This window comes from Drosophila willistoni (genome assembly GCF_018902025.1).
Source record: "Drosophila willistoni isolate 14030-0811.24 chromosome XL unlocalized genomic scaffold, UCI_dwil_1.1 Seg141, whole genome shotgun sequence".
In the NCBI taxonomy this organism is placed as follows: domain Eukaryota; kingdom Metazoa; phylum Arthropoda; class Insecta; order Diptera; family Drosophilidae; genus Drosophila; species Drosophila willistoni.
The window spans coordinates 5,203,217-5,212,400 of NW_025814052.1; positions in this window are offsets into that span (position 1 = coordinate 5,203,217).

Below are 9,184 nucleotides of genomic sequence, written 5' to 3' on the forward strand. Positions count from 1 at the left end.
GACTCATGTCAGATTAAAAACTTACACATATTTTATCTTTCTTAAATTTATACGAATTTGGAAATCGCCAACGTCTTGCCTAATTTATTTGATGTAAAATACTTATAGCTCAAAAATAAGTATGAACCAAAATGAACTATATAGATTCCATAATAAAGGGTAACTATTATAATCAGGGCTGAGGGCGCCGACATTGCAATTTTTGATGAACGAACATCAAACAACAACAAACACTGAACAATTTGTTTAGAAAAAAAAGAAAAAACTAAAAGATAGTTGAATGCACTTTAAGGCTGAGCGCCTTTTCATTTGGTCGCTACATCCAAAAAAAAAAAAAAAATAACCGAATCACGAAATGCATAATGATCAAACGTGAAAACGAATCTGTTGAATGGTGAGGCGATGAGGATGATGATGATGGTGATGATAATGATGATGATGATGATGCGCGTGCCATGGCGCCATTTACTGTGTAGATCCAAAACGAGGCGAATCTAAAACACTTTAAGATGATCACGACGAAGTTTGTATACACTTTGTTATCTTCAAAGAGATGATGAGCAAACTTCTAAACAAAGTGAATCTACCCCTTCTCATAGGCTCATCAAAATAGTGCGTATATATGTACTTGATGCTTCCTGCCTAAAGCCAGAGATGGCCATACATTTATGGTCATACAAAAGTTGTATTTTTGGACAGAACTGCCTTCTGCCTACTGCCTACTGTGACTGCAACTGCAACTGCAACCTGAAATTGCAACTTGCAAAACAATTGCCAGCCATTCACTTTGCAATTTCTTGTTCAATGTCAGGGCAAAAATTGCTTCCCGTGTTGCCGCGCGGGCAGAGGCAAGAAAAAGTTTAGCCATGAAAATAAATGGATCCCAAATTTGTATGCATCTTGATGATGATGAGCCTTGGCTTTGCAATTATGTCTTCACCTTTTCATCTCACTTTATGAAATGATTGAAAAGGCTTACTTCCTCTCCCCATTGCCCATTCTCATTTAAATATACAAATCCTCAACCAACTTTTTACACATTATGAAGAGTAATTTGAATTTTAAGAATAAAGATTGAATACAATAGAAATTCAAGTTTAAAATCCTCTTAGTCTTCTCTAAGACACTCTTAGAAAGTTCTGAAGTTCTACTCTGGCTCTGGCTCTGACTTCAAACAGGTTTCATAAGCTAAGAAAACTTTCTTCGATGTAATTATTTTCTTTATTGCCACATTATTTTCCTCAATAACAGCTTCATTATTCGCAGTAAAGTAATCTTCATTTTAATCTCTAGGATTAAGCTCAGTAATCATTTAAGATAAGATACTTGGTTGTTGTTGGCTCTCAAGAGAGAGAGAGAGAGGGGAATGACTTTCATGTCCAAGAATGGAGCTTTGCACTGTAATTGCAAAAAAATAGGTAGAGGAGAACAAAAATGTATGTAGTATTGGCCATGTCAGAGTTGACATACTTAGTTTACCTTTGCTGACTCCCTGACTATTACACATAATAAACGGTATTTAAATCTTGATGTCTCCGCCACTCTACTACTACTACTAGTATGACAACGTATCAATTATTTGAGTCATGAAGTCTAGGCACCGACTTGCAATATACCTTGTACCAGAAAGATACAGGAGCACTTGGCTTGTTCTGCCTCTTATGGCTTAAAAACTTTGCCAATCAAGAACTTACCCCCATTGAGTATAGATAGATACAAAGGCAAAGCGGAAGCCGTGCCCAAAAGAAACCAACCCGTTAATTATGGTTAATAAATATTAGCTGCCAAAAGTGCAATAAACCAAGCTAACAACAACCAAGCGACAATCGCCAAGTAGACGAAGGAGACAGAAGGCGGTAACCGCCGTGTATCGTGTGTGTGTGTTGTGTCTGAGTCTGAGTCTGAGTCTGGGCTTTGGTTCTGATCTGGTACCGGTTTTTGGCCGTATTTCTTGACAATTAATACCACCGGACACACACACACTGTCTTCTGGACTGTCGGTCCGTCGGAGGCACGCAATCCAATCTCTTACACGCACACTGACACTAAACATTGGGTTTGATCTGTGATTTGCGAAACCCAAAAAAAACCAAAAAAAAACTGCAACAAAATATTTTGTTTTAATTCTACGAATAAATTCGCTTAGATCAAGCTGGGTTTAATTTATAATTAAAGCAAATCTCGAGTATAAGTAGGGCCTGAATTTAGTTGTTTTGCTTAAGTAAGTTTAAGTTGATTTAGTTGCAGTTTAGTTTTGCAATGACTTTGTTGATTTCTTAATAGCTCCTTCAATTTTCAATCTTATCTGTCATGAGTTAGTTTTAGCTAAGCTTTGATGTTTCTTTACGGTAGCAAAATCGTTGGCTATTGAAAACCTTTCAAGGGCTTTGAGGGTTAGCGATTGTTGTCAAAATATTGAAAGTATTCAAAGAGCTGTTAGCTATTATGAATTTGAATAGGACCACTTGCCATCAATGTGGTTACGAGTAAGACTTTAGTCTAGTTTTGAGCCTCGGTGTGAAATAGTTTCTTAACATCATCAGTCTTTGAGTCTTTGTATTGTTAGTTATTGGTAAGAAATGAATTAGGTTTAATAAGATGCTGGAAATTGTAGGCTTCAAAAGAAAGTTTCTTAGAATGAGTCTAACTTCTAGCTAGAGTTCAGTTCAATGTCCTTTTGATTTTAATTGTGGCTTTTCCTTTTCCTCATTTCTTTACTCAGTTGGACTAAAGATATTTCTGAGTTTTTGTTAACGCTTTTGGGACAGTGTAGCCAACAAACTTTCATAATTATTATACAATTTTCTTTTTTTGCTGTTCTCGTTTGTCTGTTTGGTTTTTGGTCTTTACAAGCCGAAAGCAATTAGAACTCTTAACACCCAACTATCAGAGGTGCAAGCGGCAATTTACCAAGCCAGATTTCGTAACAAAGTTAGTTAATAATCATTTTTCATATGGAATATTTACTTGCCATGCTAAATACTTGAATATTTAGTTGCAAATTGAATTTAATTAAAGCTGATTATTATGAACAAAATGATTAATTTATGTCAACTTGTGACGCCCACTTTGGGGGCAAAGAGGCCTACATAGATATGATATGAATAGCGAGGGTCGTTGCGAAAATCATTAAAAAGTCTCATAAATAAATTGGCATAAATAGAAAATATATTTGGTTGTGTGTTTTTCTTATTAGAATTTTTTTGCCTTTGCAAATGAAGATTACTTCCATGAATACTTTCAAGATTTATTTGGCCAATTGATTGTACTTTGCGAACGCCACTCGCAATCCAGTCCTCAGTGTTAGCGGTAATGATTATTGGAAGTTGGCGACAACGTCTGGTCCCCCCAACTAAATTGTTGTTAATGCCTGGCTATAATTCAATGCAGGCGCCTCATAAGCGAACAACTTTGTTAACAGCTAACGGAGAGAATGGTGGCTAAACGATGATGGAGGAGGATGGGGAGAAGTAGAAGGAGGAAGACAACGTGTGACAGAGAGAGAGCTATAGATTATAGTTTTTATGCGCTATCAGTTACAAGTGTTGAAGCCATAAATCTTTATAATGATCTTGCTCTGTGTGTGTGTGTGTGCGAGTGTGTGTAAAGTGCGTGTATGTTTATCCGAACGAGCAAAGTCCAAATAAAGAACAAACCAGGGCCGTGCCGGCTACAAACCGGGCTCATAAGTTTTTTTCGGCTTAAGTCAAATTTTTGATTAAACATTCTCATAAATTAACGTAACGAGCGACTGGGAAACTAGTCTCTTTTTTTTCGTTTGGTCCAAATAGTTTTCTGGCCATGTGCATTTAACTCGGGATTAGATTACATATAGATTGGTATGTGGAAAACTTTTACTACCAACTACTACTTTTGAATATAAAATTATGTCCGCAAGATCCTCTACAAACCGTTAAGCCTTTGGATATTCAGATATTGAAGAGTTATTCATACAAAATTAAGGACTTCAACCATTAAGGAGCATCCATTAATCAGATTTTGTTACAGTTGCGTCAAACTTTCTGGTGTGCTTCCCCCTTTTTAAAGTCCGATTTGCTGAGATTCCCTTGGACACCTTCTTTTTCCTTTCTTTTCAAATTATGGAATAGTTTCAGTTCTGTTTTAAATAAAGAAAGAAAGAAGTGTAGCTCAAATGAAAATTTGAACTGCGTACTAAAACTTAGAATCTGAATATCAAAATTTTCTATAGAAAGAATGGTGGAATATCTGTGTTTTTATGTCTGTGTTAGTTATCTAAATAGAATCTATGTACAAATATTATAGACACAAGTCAATGGCTGCTTATAATTCCTAAAATTTACGGTAAAATTTCAAGCGATGTGATGTCTAATTTTAATGCTTTTAAATTTGTAGTTTAGTTTTGAATTTAAAAAGTAAATCAAATTATCTTTCAAGATGGTTAACAAATGCTAATGAGCAGGAAAATATTCTAATTTTAAAAATATTTATTTATTTACTTATTTATTTATTTATTTATTTATACTGTGATTGGGCAGTGATTGTAAATTAAAGCCAATCTTCTTACTAGCTATAGCTACTAGGCCTTAAGCTAACAAATGGACTAATTGACTTACTTATTTATTTTCTGAATTGAAACCGTGATTGCAAATTACGGACAATTCTTAAATCTAGCTATAGCTACTAGGCCTTAAGCTAAAATTGTGCTAATTAGTTAGAAATATATTTACAGGATACTAGATGTATATGTGTATATGTACAAAGTCTAATTTGTATTGTTGAAAGTTGATATTTTGGTAACTTTGAACCAGATGATTATATGAGATGGGATAGGTTTGCTTCTTGGAGGAATTGTTTAATGGAAAGGACGTTGGAGTTGTTAAGGGAGTCGAGAGGATTAGAGGAAAGGTATTTCTTTCTTATTGGATTGTATTTGGTACAATCTATGATTATGTGGAGGACTGTGTTGTGTCTGTTGCATTCAGCACACAGTGGTGGAAGTTCTTTCTTAAAGAGAAACTCATGGGTGAGGCGTGTATGTCCAAACCGGAGTCTTTGGAATTTGACGAAGTCGACCTGAGTGATGGGGTTTTCTATTCTTATTTGTGAGTCCTTCGCTGTGGTTTGACTTAGGTTGACTGTCCTGTAATGGTCTGATGCTTTTAGCCATACATCCCTACTGTATCCTTTGAAAGTACTCTTAAAAATAATATTAACATTATATTTGTGATTCGTTTTTGACCGATTTTTGTTTATTATTGGTTGGAAAGTGATCCTTTTATTTGCCTTATGACCTTGTGGCCATAGCTTTTTGGGTATTTTGATGACAAAAGGCCCCACTCTTGGTTTTTTTTTCTTCCCCAAGAATTACTTAAACCCGAAAAGAAAAATAAAGGTGAAAGAAAGCAAATTGATTGCTTTTGTTTGCATGGTCCAGGTTAAAAATTACAAAACGAATTAGATTATATAAGAAATATTGTTTAAGCTGGCAAACATTTATTTAGTGTTGACCAGTCGAGCAGACCTTTAGAGCAGATTTAAGCCAGTGATAGTTTGGTTTATACTTTGAGTGCGAACAAAACAAACACAAACACATTAAACAAATTGTATTTTCATAAAGAAACCAAAAACTATACTCACATGATCCAAGAGAAACTTGGAAACTGCATTCGAAACAGAAGTGCACAAGTGCTAGACAGTGAAAAAGCCATTCGCTTCTCAGCATTTTCACTTGTTAGTTGTTACTTAGTTGCTTGATGTTTAATAGTAGTCATTGTAACTAAGTTAGTAGGTGCTCCAAATGACACAGACCAAACATGTTCACACAATGTGTACTACACATAGACGAGCCCACAACGCCCACTTAGCCACCAGAAGACCTGAAGACTGAAGACTGAAGGCGCGAAAGTGTCAGTAGTTCACACATACACATACATATACAAATACAAAAAACTGCGGCAGCAACAAAAGAAAAGGCCAACTTCCACTTCTTCTTTTGTTGACTTTTGCACTCAAGTACAGTGCTGGATTCATACAGAGCTGGGCCTTTCTTTACTTGACTACTTTCGATTTGTACTCTAATTTTATACTCTAATATGGTTAAAGTTAAACTTCACTAGATGGAGCGGGGACCTTAGCATTTGCTAATCCGGCACTGTTTAAGTATCTTCACTTTTATAGATCTTTTTTTTTAATTTTCCTCTTTCTTTTCTTAACTTTTTTCTTGGATTTAATTAGGCTTTGTAATTGCAATTGCAAGTAGATGTTGGAAAAGTTAAAGCATAAGTTAGAACATAACTTTCACAGTAAACAAAAGGGAAAATGAAAAGGAAGACAATGACGAATGATTAAAAAGAAAAACCATTTGCTTTTAAGTTAATATATTTAAAACCAGAAACACGATTGGAATACTTTTGGTCTTCACCTTACACAAATTTGTTTTCACACGATCAATTTGCTATTGACTCTTTGTTCATCTTGATTTTACATGATGTAAATTAATCAATTTTGACTGGCACAAATTTATAAATAGTTTTGGCTTAAAAGGCGAAAAAGTAGCGCATTATATATTATGATCTTCGATTTTTAAAACTCTTACAAATAAGCAAAGTTAAGGTTATTATTATTATTATTATAGAATTGCTTAGCGAGAGGTTTTTGTCAATTGCTTTCTACCTGATGTCTTAGATTATAAATATTGAAAGGAAAGTATTAGATAAAAGACAAATCTTCAGGTCTTATCATCTGATATTCTGATAGATTCACCTGGATATTCTGATAGATTCACCTGGATTAAACAGAAAGTGTACTTTATTCTAAATTGATATAAAGTTAGATAATTTATCGTTTATAGCCACAACATATTAACATCTGCTCAACTAGTTGATGGTGAAAGATTTGTATACAAGAAAACTGATGACATTCAAGATTTTTTTAAAGATAATGGCACAGTAAATACGATTTTATAGCAATCATCAGCAGGCACTTTAATATCACATATTTGGAACTTCTAAAAGACAATAATGAACTATGCACAATTGACCAATAAAAACTTTTCGTCAGACTCTGTACAATTTTTCGAGCCTAATCCCCTATTTTGCTTGAAACCCAAGCCCGTTTGTAACACAACTTTTCATCTGGCTACCTGTAGCTTTGGTTTTCTATTAACTTGGCCCGTCTTTCCATGCCTCCAACAACTCTCATACGTCATTTGCGCATATAAACCAATAATAATCAATATAAATAATATGTAGGTACACTATTGTATCTTTATTTTTTTAACCCATTATTACAATTTGATTTTGCGGCTCTGTGACCTTGAGAAAAATTAAATGAAATAATTTTGGTTGTATTTCATTTGAAACCCTTTTGTCAATATACAAATCTAGAGCAATGCAGATTGAAGGCAGGCGATTTGGGGGGCAGATTTTGTTGTCGAATCATGTCGATGCCATATCCAAATGCCTTTGGCTAAAAAAGAAGGTATATACAAGCTTATGTGAATGTACAGACAGACAGACAGACAGACTATAAGTGTGCCTACATTCGACAACTCAATTATGCATGGAAATCACCGACGAAACGTCGATGCGAACGGCAAATATCAAAAGACACGATCAGACACAAGAGAGGAGAAGGAGGAGCAGCAGTAGCAAATAGAGTTTTGCCTTTTGGCTGTCGGTAATTAAACAATAAGATAACAATTAATGAGCAAGAAAACGAATTGTACATACATAAATTGGAAGGGGGGGAGGGGAAGGGGAGGGGTGATGACCGTCATCATCATTATCAACATAGTCTCTCTTAATGAAGAAATCGTCGCCAGCGTAAATAAAATCAACTTAGGTGAGGTGGCATCCACATCCACACAGAGACACAGACAGACAGACAGTTGCAGTTTTGTTTTTTATTTTGGAGGAGCGGAACTTGTAAATCAAGTGCTGCTTGTTTTTTGCATTTCTGTTGCCGCTTCCAATCATCATCATCATCATCATCATCATCATCAGATGCAACATCATCATCATCATCATCATCGTCATCATTCAACACCTAAAGCTGCTGCTGCTGCATTAACGAGTTTCAATTTTGGTTGTATTTTTTCGGCATTTGATTTGAATCGATTTTGTTTGCTATAAAACAAATTGTATGCCACTTTTTCAATAAAATCGCTTAACAAAATTCAAATTGAAGCATAGTTTAATTGAGGAATCGCAGACGTAAACACACACCACACATCACACACCACACACCACACACCACACACAAACCGCACACCACACACAAACCCAATCAATGTTCGTGCCACACGTACATATTGGAATCGAACAGTTTTGCAGTTGGCAGTGTCTAATTGTGTTGCAATTTGCCACATCATGTGGCATGGTAAAGCAACATAGAGAGAGAGAGAGAGAGAGAGAGAAACAAAATAGCATTGCAAAACATTTTCAGTTTTTTTTTCTCTTTATTTGAATCCCAAGACTCTAATATGATATCCGGTTTCCTGTTCCCAGTTGTTCAAAACGTTTTCATTTAATGTCTTGTGAACAACAATTATGTTTATGGCAGAAGGCAAAACGAATGTGTATAAATATTTAGAATTTATGAACCAGGGTATGCAATATGCAGGGTATGACGCAAAAAATACATGAACTTGTTTGATTTGTCGTTTTTTGTTTGTTTTGTTTTTTGTTTCGCCTTACGATATTCAAAACTAGCAGAAAATGTTTATTTTCGCTTAATTTTTAAACCATTTTATTGTTTATTTATAATTTTTTGTATTCTTTGGAGTCATCTTAGCATCTCAACAAAATCATTTAGGGAAACCTTTTGTAGAAAAATTGTAATAGTCGGATCATCTGACGTATACGTCATTTGTATTATGTATACGACAAGTGGTCTCACCATTTTAGTATATTCGATAGAAAGAAATACCAATGTGAAATAAATTAAATTATTAAAATATTGAATACATATGAATCTACATCTTTTACATACGAAACATTGTTTTAAAATTTCAATGATCATCCATTGATACGATCGCATGTAAGCAGATATTATTTTTAAAGCGAATTTTATAAAATTTAATATTTGTCATTTTCATATAGCGATATGCATTTGTGCTAAATTTTATCAAGATCGATCAGCTACATCATATACATTCAGCAGCCCAAAAAACAGTTTTAGTCACAGCTAGTTTATAATTAGT